The 15,255-nt window shown below is 41.6% G+C and overlaps 1 protein-coding gene across 1 annotated transcript in view; it reads left to right on the forward strand.

Annotated features, from left to right (window-relative positions):
• The window catches only part of LOC122790151 (pre-mRNA 3'-end-processing factor FIP1-like), a gene marked incomplete in the record, with an annotated part of 1,284,544 nt that overhangs the window by 618,066 nt on the left and 651,223 nt on the right, over positions 1-15,255 (forward strand).

Below are 15,255 nucleotides of genomic sequence, written 5' to 3' on the forward strand. Positions count from 1 at the left end.
TGTTCTGTATAATAGCTGGCAATAGTTACTTATCTTAATGGTTATACTATCCATATTACCTTGGAATGTAAATGGCTTTACATGTATAGACAAAAAGGAAGGCAATATTGAATTATATTAAGAATTTCAGAGCACAAATAGTGTTGTTAGAGACACATTTAGAAATAATTGAGCATATAAATTTGTCAGAGAGGATTTCAGGATGGATAATTCAGCAGAATATCAGGGACAAAGGAAAAACATCATCATTATACTTGTTGCTAGATAGGCTTTACTGGTGATAGGAGAGAGAAAAAAGACAATAGTGTAAGAGATTTGTGGTAGTAAGGAGATATTGGCAAGAGAGAAGGATTACAGTGGCAAGTATTTATATTCCACCAAAAATGATGCTGTTGACGTTAAGAAAATCTGAGAGAAATCAACTTTCAGCAGGGAGTATTACTTACAAGTGAGGACTGGAACTTGGTTTGCATTAGTGAGGATGCATCAGGAGATCAAAAAAGGAAACTATAACAAAAGAGGATAGATTTCTGAAGAGAGTTTTGAAAATATTCAGTATGGCAGATGTGGTATGCCAGACTAAATAAAAGTTATATTTCCCAGACTAAATAAAAGTTATATTTCACAGGAACATTTGCATTTAATTGAAAGCTTCTACAAACATCCAATAACTATTTCAGATCATGCAGTAATAAAAACTGAGATTAAAATGTATTTATTTTAACATTTGTTTGCTGGGAAAGTCTGACTAGGGTAGAGCCTGTTTTTAGAGGAGGCCCATGGAGAAACACTCCGCACGTCTTTGGAATGTGGGAGGAAACCCATGCAGATGCAGGGAGGTCATACAGAATTCCGCACCAAAGGCACCACAACCGAGAATCGAACCAGAGAACCTATTGCTGTGAGGTGACCATGTTAAGCACTGCAGCACTGCAAAATGGTGGGTAATGAAGTCAGAATGAGACACTGGCACTTCCTCTACCTGTTAAAAAGAGTAGAATGTGAGGATTGGGTAGTGAAAATTTGAGAGTCATTGAGGAAGATAGAAATATCTTCAGAAGTTATAGCTAGTGAGTGGGATACAATGAAAATGGAGTTTAAAAATATGCTTAAGCAACAATATAAATTATAGGGGTTGACAGAGTTTAAACTGGTGCAGTATATGGGAAATTTCACAGAACAATAAAAGGTGCAAATGCATAGTACTTAAAGAGAAAAAAAAAGAGTATCTAAATAATAAGCACAAGTTTAGAAAGATGGCTGTTAACCAGCTTTTTTTAAATTAAATAATGCCCTAGCACACACAAACTTTTAGTACACTGAATTTGGCAACAGAAAATAGAAAGGAATGTTGCCAGAATTATGGAGTCTATAACAAGAAAAATATCCAAAGATCCTGTAGAGATTTTAGACGCGTTTCTGAAATTTTGTGAAAACTTGTATACAGCAGAGGAATTTGGAAATCAAGAAAGCACACAAATGGAAATATTTATGTAAGACTTAATTATGCCAAGGATAGCGGTGGTAGATGCGTAACAACTAACAGTTAAGATAGGGGATGGGATAAAAATGGTGGTATACACTCAGTCTGCAGGAAATTCTCCAGGAATGGATGGTGGTATTCCTGTGGAAGTTTGGAAGCTAGGAGTGAACAAAGCGTTAAACCTCTGGAAGGTTTTAACAGTATATTAAAAGGAGGGGAAGCACTGGCAGAAAGCTGTTGTGGCTGTAATATCTAAAGACGGTAAAGAGTCATCAGTCCCAGATTCATTTTAAACCATGATTATGAAGTTCTTATGCCTATAATACCTAAAAGAATGGCAAACGTGTTGCCATAATTGATGCATATGGATTAATGTAGTTTTTGTGGACATGAGGCAAATGTTTGACAATATTATCGGAAAATGATGATTCAGAGTGAAAGTGTCTTGATGCAGAGCAGTCTGGGATTTTGAGTAAAACAATGGAATAATTTGCATTCCCTGATAAAATAATAATGTGAGTTAGGAGGATATGTGAAGGATTGGAGGCAAGAATTAAAGTAGGAGGGGGGTTCTTTGATAAATTGCATTTAAACAGAAGAAACTGATAGGGATGTTCTCTTTCCCCTTTTTTGTTTGCTTTATATTTAGAGCCATTGACAAAGAAAATAAGGGACACAAAAGTGTAGGGATATAATTGGTATGGTAATCAAGTAAAAGCATTTTTGCAGGTGATATTTTGTACCTAAAAATAAGTATTGTTGAACATTTTGAGAATTTCAAGTCTTTCTGGGATATAAAATGAGGATAAAACAAAGGCTGTAACCATAAATTATGTAACAACATATGAATTGGTTCAGCAATATCCATATTTATGGGGACACAATAAGATTAAGTATTTAGGCATATGGATTAAAAAGACTTAAATTATGGCAGCTAAGGATATGTAGAAAGAGACTAAACAAATGATAGTACAAAAACTGTAAATGGATATGGATAGTAAGATACAAGAAGTGAAATGTAATAAGTCCCTTTAATTTTACGTATTATGTCAGTTTTATCAACCAGATGAAAAGTTGTGGACAATAATTGAAGAGTTGAAGGAATATTCTGTGAGGGGAAGAGAGCAAGAATTAAGTGGGATAAATCCTTCTAATAGAAGAAGGTGGAGTAGGATTATCTGATTTGAAGAGAGATTTTTTGGAGCTACACCATTAAGGCTTGTATTCATAACACAAGCATAAAGTTTATATCTCAAAATGGAAAGGGATGATGATGAAGCAGAGGGTGGAGTTCAAGATATAAAGAGAGACAGCAGGATTTTGGATGCACATCCTTATGGAGAGTAATAACCATACAGAACATTATTTTCATAAAGTAGCAAAAAGTATTTAAAGAAGTAAGTCAAGACAAGAATGGCGAAAGTTAATTTTGCCGATAGGGATGACTGCATGTACGGGTACATAAAATGTACAAGAGGGGGTGGCATTTACTGGTGAAAACTGGCTAAGGAACCAAGGTATTGGCAATAAGCAAGGTAGCAAAGTGGGATGAGGCCAACAAGACATTTAGACTGCAAACAAGACACTGCCTTCTGTGCCAGTGATTGATATCAGTGTATAGGCAGAAAGAAGAGGATAGAGGAATTTAGTCAAATCTAGAACAGAAGCTGCTGGTACAAAAAAGGATAATTAGAATAAATTGGGAAGAAAGACTAAAAAAAAGTGATTTAGAAGAGAAAAGTGGTTTAGGATCTTTGTTTAAAAGTGTTTGCATAGGTAGTCTTATACCCCATGCAGACTTCAAAGAATTCTTCTGTAGGTAGATAGCAAATGTTGGAGGTGTTTTGGGGAAAAAGATTTGTATGGGAATGTATTTTGTGTAATGAGTTGGTCAAATGGCTTTAACCAAGGATATGATGTTTTGAGCTGGAAGACTAGATCTGATTTGTCAACACATACTAAGGGCTTAAAAATGCAATTTCTAGAAAATTAAAATCAAAGTCTAAACCAGCTGTATTTGAAGGATTGAATATTGTAAAATGGTTAAGAGAAATGCAAGAGTGATTTTTTAGAAAAAGGAAGGAGGAAATTGCTTAGAAATGAAAATTGTGCAAGCAATACTTGCAGAATAATGTTCAATAGGAGGAGGAGTGAGGTTTAAGGGATGGCAAGAATTCAGCAAGTTACATAATGTTGGACTTGACTGTCTTCTTCTTCTTTCGGCTTTTAGATTAGGGGTCGCCACAGCGGACCACCTGTCCGCTCATGATTAGCAGTGGAATTTTACAGTGTCGAGTTGCCAGCCCGGCACCCAACCTTCCACAGAAGGCGCACACACACACCTAGGACCAGTTTATTGTGTCCAATCCACCCACAGTATGTCTTTGGGATGTGGGAGGAAACCAGAGCACCCAGAGGAAACCCACAGGGAGGACATACATACTCCGCACAGAAGGCACCCCGGCCGTGGATCGAACTGGAGAACCTCTTGCTGTGAGGCGGCAATGCTAACCGTGGCCGACCATAATGTTGGACTGACTGTAATTATCAAAAAAGAAAAGATATGTATGGTGAATGTAATAGAAAAATGTTAATATGGTTTGTTTTCTTTTCTGTTGAGGGTAACATCAGATCATGCATCTTCATTTTTCCTTAGTGTATGGATTTGGATCCAACATTTGGATCAGACTCTGACAAATATTCAAGACTTCATATCCAGCTCTCGAGTGCCTCCCTCTACCCATAATGCCTTATTCCATTCCCACTGCCTCAGATCTCATTTGCCACTTTCGCGAACAGACGCAGGTTCCACTTTTGAGTTTATTAGAGATACTTCATTGAGTTATTTAACTTTTGTTTAACTTTAAATTTGTCTTTAATTTTATTTCTCCTCTCCCTGTTTATTGTTGGCTATTAGTTTTTTCCCCACTCTTTTTTTCCTACTATTGTTATAATAATTCTTGTTTACCATTGCTGGTATTTCTGATTACCCTTTTCATTACAAGGTATTTCCTTACCATCATTGGTAACTTAACGCTCCTTTCCTTGTGTTTTTTTTTTTTTTTTTTTTTAAACAAAAAGCTTTGCTTGTATTTTTATTCTTAGGTTTGTTTTTCTCTTTGTCTGATCCTGACTTGTCAGACAAACCAACAGGCAGACAAAGAGAATGCAATAAGGCATTATGGGTAGAGTGTACTTCTTATGAGCATAAAATCCCAAATTCAGATGCCCACAAGGAGTGCGTGTAGCGTCTTGGGGCTGGGTACTTGGGCATTTTTTGTAAGATTTGCCCCACCTTTAACCCAAGAGCTATGTCAGATAGATGTAATAAACTTATTCTAAGAAGACTTCTCCCTTCTACATCTTCTTCAGAGGCTCACCCCCCCCTCCAAAACTAGTAAGTCTGCTACTCATGAGTACAGGAACTGCTCCCCTCCAAAGTCACCAGGCCTTTGTCGGAGCCTCCGTTGAAAAGTAGAAAAATTTCAGATCTGAAGACTCAACAGTATGATCCAAAGCCATGGGATCCTAAGTCTTTGGCTCCAACAGTTATTACAGTAAGTCATACAGTTACCACCCCCCCCCCCCGGATCCTAGGTCCCCGGATCTGAAGCCGGGTTCTTCTTATAGGAGTGCATTCTAGAATTTACCATTAAGCCAGTTTCACCCACCCTGCCTTCTCAATTGGTTCTGACTCCAAAGAAGCATTCAGGACCCCAATACACTACTTCCTCTAGGTCTCTGAAGCAGATGTGGATAGGCTGATGTGAAAATTTCTCAGAGTCCAAATCCGGATGGTAGTCTTAACCTACTCCATCATCTGTCTGATCCCTGAGTATGCCTACCACTTCAAAAAAATTCTCATCTCCTCCTTCGATCTGTCCAGTAGTTTTGGAGTCCCAGGATCCAAAATCCCCGAGAGGTCCAATGTCTAATCTGAGGAAGGCTTCTTCCTCCACGCTATTTCCTTGATTAGTTCTCTTTCTATAACCTCTGATCAGAATGAGTCTCAGAGCCGAAGTGTCAGCGTCCGATCCGAGGGGATAGTTTCAGCTCTGATTTTGCCAGAACTGTCCCTTCCTCTCGGAGGCTTAGGTCTGGTTCCACCCCCAAGGCACAGATCTAAGAGTGGTCTAGACCTACCATGTTTGGGAGTTTCAACTCTGAGTTGAAGCCTTGGCTTTTGAGCTGGTGAAAAGGACTTTCTCTCCAAAGAGAACTGCCTTCTCATGTTGTTTATCTTATCTTTTTCTCTCATTGGTTTTGAGCTTTGAGTCGATCAGGCCTATTCCACAGGGACAGCCATTTCCAATGAGTTTTCAACCAGTTCCAGTGGGGGAACTTCCCCTCTCTTCCAACATGTCACCTAAACACCCCACAGAAGAGGTGAACTGGAAGGAAATGTGCAAAAGGAGACACATTGACTCCTCTATGGAGTCTCTCACTGAGGATATTGATTTTGATGGAGAGGGGTCTCCCAGGTCACTACCAGATGACTTCTCCTTTGGAGATATTTTAGAGATCCTAAAATGAAAAGATGCCTGGTCTTCCAAAACCCCTCGCCAGAAGAATTGGTATTTTTACAGGCTTTTGATTCTGGTCCATCTGTGTCTTGGGTTACCGCCTGGCAGATGAACTTATTGATTTGATTTTCTTCCGGGCTTGGAAGGAACCAGATACTGTCAAACCCATTCCCAAAAGACCTGACAAATTTTGAGCTCTGCCAGCAGATAGACCCCACTGGAGCAAAGGAACCCCCAGTGGATGTTGTGATGGTGTCGGCAGCCACCAGTAAGGAGCTAGTAGAACAGAGCACTTTTGTCCATCTGCCAAACAGGATGTCTAGAGCATTGTACAGATTTGGAAAGTGAGTCTTTGCCTCAGCAACCTTTGACTTGTGGTTACTAAACTACTTGGCACAGTTTACTAGGTTTGAGAGATTTGACCCAAGAGCTTTCAAATACTATGAGTCCATGTTTGCTGCAAACTTCAAAAGAACATCCTCACAACTGGCCACTGTCTTATCCATATCAAGCATTTTGAAGAAGTTGATCTGTCACACAGCTGAAGGTACCTCACGAGCAGACAGTTTAAGGCATTGCCGTAAGGAAGTATGCCTGGATGTGACTGTGACTTTGTGGAGCCTTTTAAGATGTCTCTTAACACCCCATTCAATGGCACTTCCTTGTTTGGGCCATAAGTAAAAGATGTGCATACCTGCAGCAAACAAGATGGAAAGACTCTATCTGACATGGGTATCAAGTTTTGTATGCCTCAACGAACCTTTTCTAGTATTTTGGGAGGCAGTAAGAAGATGTGGTTCAGAAAATCACAGCGACCTTTCCAAGATTCACACTGGGTTAATTCCTGTAGTGGCAAAGGAGGAAAATGTAATAGTAGATGTCTCCCTAGAGGCAGAGTAGGTCTGCAGAACCAGGATATCAGAGATTCCTTTTCAGACAGGCCCTTTCAGCACTCCTGAAGTGCTGCCCGACTGTCCAACTCTGGAGGTAGTCAGGGGTCAGTTGTCTTTGCACCCAAATGCCTGGGCAAGTATAACACTACACATGGGTGCTAAGAATAATATCCAGGGGGTTATTTACATACCATTTTTCCTTTTTCCATCTCACAAAAGGAAGAAACTTGCCAGTATATTCCACCCAGTCAGAGGAAGGCAGCACCACAATAAATTGAAAAGCTGCTAGACAAAAGAGTCATCCAAAAGGTTCCACCCCGTCCAAATAGGATTCGGAACTTATTCACGTTTCTTTTTATTACCAAAGAAAACAGGGGACCTCAGACCCATTTCAGATCTAAGCAATTTGAATCAGTACGTAAAGAAACTGCTTTGGAATATAACATGCAGTTTGCATCATGAATTTTTATACAGATATTAAAAAAAAGTTTTATTTAAGTTACTACTTCCGTCCCTTCAGTGTCCTCCTAAATATTATTGACATACAATTGTCTTTATGCATTACAGTTCTGCATCCAGTTTAACCCCCAAAAAAACTAACTTTTGAGTCTTCTTCATCCACCACTTTTTTTGCCAGAACCACAGTTCATCTGTTTTATTTCTTGCTTTACTTGTTTTGTATCCAAAAATGTTTCTCTAAACACCTGTATTAAAGTATAACTTGACATAGGCACACATGGATTAATAAAAAAGAAAACAAACCATATTCACATTTTTTTCATATTTATGCATTTTCCATTATGTACGATGTTCATCGTGTTTCACTGTTGCAGTCATTACTCTTGGGTTATCCTGCTGGCAGGCTACCCTCAGTTGGCCAGAATTCCAAAGTCTAGGTCCGGCATCGGTTGCTGTCACCTCTTCCCTGATGTCAGTGCGCCAGGGGTATAAAAGATGCAGCTGATGCCATTTTCTTCAGTCTTTCTTTCTGCGCTGTGCCCGAAGCAAAAGCAGTTTGCAAGTGCCGGTTGGCGGACTCCTGAGATTTTCAATCAGAATTTCAGAACCAAAGTCTTTATTAAAGCTAAGTACCCCATTGGGAAAACTTTTTTCTTGCTCCAGACCGATGTCAGAAAAAGTAAACAATTGTATTTTTTGTGGGAAGCAAATACCTTATAAGGATTTTCACTCTTACTGTATTCCTTGCCTAGGCCCTGATCACAACATTGCTAGCTGTTGGTTTTGTGCTAGATTTAACCAACGCACTATCAAACGTCTGTTTGATTTTGCATTTCATTACTTTGGCCGAAGATTTAATTATATAATGCCGGCGGAATAGCCAACAACCGATGTTTACAAAAAACGCAAGGACAAGGATAGGCATCGGAGGTCCAAAACCGACGACGAAGCCTCTTCTAGGCCAGTCGCCGGTTCTCAGTGAGGCGCTTTCGCAGCCCCTGGCACCTGCTACCTCAGAGCCACAGGCCGCTACCGACTCCCACGTGGAGCCGACTGGGCCTCTGGAAACTCAAGGTATTGGACATTCGGAAATCACTCCCTTAGATGGGTCTGGAGCCGCTGAGCAGGCATCGGCTCCAAAGGGTGTCTTCAGACCTGCACAACTATATGTTAAGCCATCTTCAGCTTCAAAGACAGACTAAAGCAGCTCTAAAGACAAAGAAACAAGTACAGCATTCTCCTACTCAGACTTCCATACCTAAAAAACAGATGCTCAAAATGGCCGAATACCTAATTGCTTTGATCAGGGGCTCCCATCCCCCTCCTGATAAGAGGCCTAGGCAAGAGACAGAGTATGATTCTTCTGCTCAGGTATCTATTTCCTCTGATTCCTCTTCTGAATAGGATTACTCCATGCTTCCCTATGAGGATTCTGATGCTGAAGAATCCATTCCTTCAGCCTGTCCTCCTGAGGACTATTCTTTTGGGGAAACACTGCATACTATGAGGGAGCATTTCCACTGGGAGAGCCAAGATTATCCTAAATCTAAGAAAAGGCTCAGAGATTTTCTGCTTCTTCCTCAGCACAGACCCCTTGCTATTCCACCTGTTCTAGACATTGTAGATGATGTATTTTCAGAGTCCAGACTGTCCCCCGACTCTCTACCCCCTGCACCTGCTAAGCCAGACAGACACTATAGGGTCCCGGATTCTCATAAATTCCTATATAAAAACCCCGCTGCTGACCCAGAAACTATATCTCAGGGTCCCAAGGGGGTTAAAGCTTCCACTGCAAAAAAACCTGTCCCCTCTGATAGGGATTCTAGGGCTCTAGACAGATCGGGGAAAAAAGTTTACACTTCTGCCACCCTGGCTGTAAGGGCTTTAAATTGTCAATTTCATATGCTTAAATATCAGCAATATTTAATGTCACTACTTAAACAGAAAATGTTGACAAATACTGAATGTTCAGAGAACAAGGTATTACAGGATTTATTGCATGCAACTGAACAAGTGGGAAAGCATACTTTGCAATGTGGTTATGATTCACTGGAGGCCTCTTGCAGGGCCGCTGTTACAGGTTCTGTTGTTAGAAGGCATGCTTGGTTAAAGGAACAGAATCTGCCTGATCATGTTAAAGCAAAATTATTAGATGCACCATTCATGATGTTTGTGTTTCACTGCTGCAGCCATTACACTTGGGTTATCCTGCCGTCAGGCGGTCCCGCAGTCGGCTAGAGTTCCAAAGTCTTGGTCCATCGTCAGTTGCTGCCGCTTCTTCCCTGACGTTAGTGTGCCAGGGGTATATAAGATGCGGCCGACGCCATTTTCTTCAGTCTTTCTTGCCGCGCGGTGCCCGAAGCAAAAGCTGTTCACAAGTGCCGGTCGGCCGGCTCCTGAGATTTCAAATTTGATTTCAGATCCGAAGTCTTCAATAAAGCTAAGTACCCCATTGGGGAAACTTTTTCTTGCCTCAGACCGATGTCAGTAAAAGTTAATAACTGTATTTCTTGTGGGAAGCAAATACCTCATAAGGATTTTCATTCTTACTATATTCCATGCCTAGGCCCAGATCACGACGTCACTAGTCGGTTTTGTGCTAGATCTAACAAACGCACTATTAAACATTGGTTTCATTTTGCATGCCATTATTTTGGCCGAAGGTTTAATTATACCATGCCGTCTGAACAACCGATGAACGGAATTCACAAAAAATGCAAAGATAAGGATAAGGACAGGCATCTGAGGCCCAAAACTGACGAAGCCTCTTCTAGGCCAGTCGCTGGTTCGCCGGTTCTCAGTGAGGCGCTTTCGCAGCCCCTGACACCCGCTACCTCAGAGCCCCAGGCCGCAACCGACTCCCACGTGGAGTTGCCTTGGCCTCTGGATACTCAAGGTGTTGGGCCTATGGAGACTAACCCTTCAGATGGGTCCAGAGCCGCTGAGCAGGCTTCGGCTTCTGAGGGTGTTTTCAGACCTACTCAACTTGCCATTGCATCTACAGCCAAGTCTAAAGCAACTTTAAAGACAAAGAAGCTAGTACAGCATTCACCTGGACAGGCCTCCATGCCTAAAAGCAGATGCTCAAAATGACAGAAGACTTAATTACTCTGATCAGGGGTACCCATCTCCCTCCTGATAAAAGGCCTAGGCACGATACAGACTATGATTCCTCTGACCAGATGTCTGTATATTCTGACTCCTCTTCAGGCCAGGGATATTCCTTACCCCCCTATGAGGACTCTGATGCTGAAGAATCTATTCTTTCAGCCTCTCCTCTTGAGGATTACTCTTTTTGTTGCTTCCTGAACATCCTTAATTACCATGCCCCCATAAGATTTTCCAGAACCAAAGCACAACCCTCCCCATGGCTACAGAAAACCACTAAGTCAGAAATGAAAAACAGGGATAAAGCCTGGGAGCATTGGTGCAAAACCAAAACCCCCGCAGCTAGACAAACATTCCTAGAACTACGCAATAGAGTCAAAAAGCTAATAAAACAGGACAAATTCCAATACTACCAGTCTGCCCTAGACTCCTCACAACACAGCCCCAAACAATTCTGGTCCTCCATAAACTCCATCCTCCACCCAGGTAAAGTCAGTACCCCTCCTCCTAACATCCCTCACTCCTCAGAAAATATTGCTACCTCATTCAACACACACTTCACCCAAACCATACTATCACTAGCTAAACAACACAACCCCCCCTCCAACCCACACCTTCAACTAGTAATCTCCCCACTGCCTTCTCTTTTCTCCTGTACCTACCTCCAACATAAAAAAAACTCTTAACTAAACTTAAACCCACCAAATTAGCAGCAGACAACCTCCCAAGTGAATACCTACAAATCGCAGCTGATGCTCTGGCCTACCCATTATCCATCTTGATTAACCGATCTCTGTCAGAAAGTTACGTTCCCACATTGTGGAAAGTCTCACATATAATTCCCCTCCACAAAGGCGGACCCTCTGCAGAACTAACCAATTACCGCCCCATAACTATTCTCTCTCCACTCTCCAAAATACTAGAGAGATGCATACACTCTCAGGTCTCACACTACCTCCTTACTAACAACCTCCTTTCCAGTACTCAGCATGGTTTCCGACCAAACCATAGCACCACCACTGCCTTACTCTCTTTTACTAACACTATCCTTCAGCATAAAAACAATGGCTATCTCTCCTCTGCTACTTTCCTAGACCTATCTAAAGCATTTGACATGGTCCCACACAAACAACTTATCTCTGTCCTCAATAACCTGTCCTTCTCACAGTCAGTCACCAACTGGTTTCAGAGTTACCTGTCTGACCGCCAACAATCCGTTGTATGGCAGAATGACATATCTCCCCAACTACCTGTCTCCATAGGGGTTCCCCAAGGATCCATCCTTGGACCCCTACTTTTCTCTGTTTACACCAATAATCTAGCCTCTGCCACCAAACATGGCGCACTCATCCAATACGCAGATGACTCAACCATCATCTGCTCAGCCCAGTCCCTACCCAAACTGCAAAAAGTCACACAGGAAGCCTTTTCCTCTGTTGAAACATGGTTATCCGATGCCCAATTAATATTCAACCCAAACAAAACTAAACTACTCATCTTCCAACCCACCAAACATACTCAAAACAACTCTCACTTTAACATCACAGCAAAAGACAACACCACTATATACCCAACTGAACACACCAAATTGCTAGGAGTGGAAATAGACAATAAACTAAAATTTGACATTCACATATCCATGACCATAAAAAAGTCCACAAAAACTAGGAGCATTATACAGAAATAAACAATTTCTCACCAAAGCAGCAAAGATTTCAATAGCAAATTCCCACCTTATCTCCACCCTACTTTATGCCTCTCCAGTATATACCAACCTAAGGCAATGTGATCTAAACAAGCTAGAGACCTGCTACAACAAAATCGCCAAATTCACCACAGGGGCATCCTACCGTAGTCACCACTGTCTCTCACTTGCTGAACTGGGCTGGCTTGAACTCCCTCACCTCCTTCAGTGGTATCAACTCTCACCAGCCCACAAACTAGTAAACCACCTACTAAATGTCCCATCCCTCCAGAATCTGCTCCAACCCTATCGCACCACCAGACCACTAAGATCCAGCAACAAAATCACTTGCAGATCACTAAAGCCAATAACTCTGCTGGTGAAGCACTATTCTCTTGCGCCATAGCCAAATTATGGAACTCACTCCCACCCACAATTACCTCCATACCATCATGCACCAACTTCAAAACTTTATTAAAAGCACCTAAAACATGCTGGCTATGCCCTTGCAACTCCCACTCTAATATCATCCACCCCATCCAACTACTACCTTTCTTTCACCTCCACTAACTACCTTGATGATAGCAAGCTTAGATGCTCATAAGCCTAGTACTTATTATACAGCAGGAACTTCTCATTGTTAGATTTGTTAATGCCTGTTATGTACTTCACAGATAAAGATTCTAGTTGTCTACTGATGTACTATGTTGTTCATCTGTAAATATGTTGTAAGTAATTTCTATGTTAAAGTGTTAATCGCTATGTAATCCAATGTAACTACTGTCTGTTTATTTTACTGTGGAGCTTTTCTCCCCGGGCCTCCGCTGAAAATGGACCCACATCCAGTCAGACACTCCCGGTCAACAAATTTAAATAAATAAATACATTTTGGGGAAACTTTGCACACCATGAGGGAGCATTTCCATTGGGAGGGCCAGGAGAGTCCAAGAAAAGGCTCAGAGATTTTCTTTTATTGCCTCAACACAGGCCCTTTGCTATTCCGCCAGTGTTGGATATTGTGGACGATGTGTTCTCTGAATCCAGTTTAAATCCAGATTCTTTACCCCCCTGCTCCAGTCAAGTCAGACAGGTACTACAGAGTCCCTGACTCTCACAAATTTCTTTACAAAAACCCTGCTGCTGACCCAGAAACTATTTCCCAGGGTCCTAAAGGGGTAAAGGTCTCCACAGCCAAACATCCAGTTCCCTCGGACAGGGATTCCAGAGCATTAGACAGATGGGGGAAAAAGTTTACACCTCTGCAACTTTAGCAGTAAGGGCTTTAAACTGCCAGTTTCACATGCTTAAATATCAACAATATTTACTGTCTCAGTTAAAACAGAAAATGAGTACAAGTGCAGAACAACCTGATTTTAAGGAAATGCAGGATTTATTGCATGCAGCTGAGCAAGTGGGAAAACATACTTAGCAATGTGGTTTTGATTCATTAGAAGCTTCTTGTAGAGCAGCAGTTACAGGATCTGTGATTCGAAGGCATGCTTGGTTAAAGGAACAAACCTTACCAGATCATGTCAAGGCGAAATTATTAGATGCTCCTGTACAGCAAGATATTTTATTTGGTCTTAAAGCTGAGGAGGTTTTAAAGAAAATGGAGGATAAGGCAAAATCTATGCAAACAGTGAAGGATTTCTTACAGGTACAGCCACCAAGATTTAGCAGAAATTGGCCTACTAAAAATTGGTCCTTTCCAGTGTCAGGCAGGCCACAAAGAGGCAGATACAGATGCCCAAGAGGCAGATCTCAGCCCCAAGGATCTTACAGACCACGACAGTGGGACGCTTCAACACCCAAAGGAGATGAGGACAAGTCACAACCTTGCAGGAAACGATCTCAATGACTTTCCCCTTACAATGCCAAACTCTACCCTGTTGGCAGCTCCCTTAGGGGGGAAACTAGCACTTTTTTCACAAAACTGGCAAACAATCACCCGGGACAAATGGGTGCTGAATATTGATTCCACTTTCACACTTTACCAAGGTTAAAAAGAATGCCAGACCTGCCACAAAATCAATGGGCAGAGGCACAAAAACAAATTACAGCCCTCATGGATATGAGAACTATTCAAAAAGTACCTCTGCAGGAACAAGTATAAGGTTTTTACTCAAGACTCTTCCTGGTACCCAGAAAGGACAAAGCCTGGAGACCCATTCTAGACCTTTCCACTCTAAATACTTACCTGGATGTACCGAAGTTCAAAATGTTGACACTACAGCAGCTCTTCCCATGTTGGGTAAGAAAGCTTGCCTTGTTATTTTGGACCTCAAAGAGGCATACCTGCATGTCCCTATCAGACAAAATTGCAGAAGATACCTCAGATTCATAGCTGGCTCAATGCATTACCAGTTCTCTGCACTGCCCTTTGGCTTATCTACTGCGCCCAGGGTCTTTACAAAGTGCCTGGCACCAGTAATTGCGTTTTGCAGACAAAACGGAATTCAAATATATCTCTACTTGGACGACTGCCTAATTCAGGCAGAGAACAGACACTCTTCTACAGCATCTGGCATTTGTAAAAAGATTACTAATTGGCCTAGGGTACACTGTAAATAAAAATAAATCAAAACTAGTGCCCTCTCAAGAGGTAATATTCCTGGGTGCAAGCTTAAATACAACTGCCCAGATGGCTTATCTCATGCCAGACGAGCAAAAACAACTGACTACTTACTTCAAGAAATTGGCAACAAAAACCCACTTATCTGCAAGGAAAATCCTGCAGGCCTTGGGTTTTATGGCATCCTGCATTCTACTAATTTCATATGCCAGACTCATCATCATCTTTCGGCTTTTCCCGTTAGGGGTCGCCACAGCAGATCATCTCTTTCCATTTCTTCCTATCCTCTGCATCTTGCTCTGTCACACCAACCGCCTGCATGTCCTCTCTCACCACGTCCATAAACCTTATCTTAGGCCTTCCTCTTTTCCTCTTACCTGGCAGCTCTATCCTTAGCATCTTTTTCCCAATATACCCATCATCCTCCTCAGCACATGTCCAAACCAACGCAATCTCGTCTCTCTTGCTTTGTCTCCAAACTGTCTAACATGAGCTTGACCGTCTAATATACTGATTCCTAATCCTATCCATCC

The sequence above is a fragment of the Protopterus annectens genome, chromosome 15.part0 (genome assembly GCF_019279795.1).
Source record: "Protopterus annectens isolate FY-2018-M chromosome 15.part0, PAN1.0, whole genome shotgun sequence".
NCBI classification, from domain to species: domain Eukaryota; kingdom Metazoa; phylum Chordata; order Ceratodontiformes; family Protopteridae; genus Protopterus; species Protopterus annectens.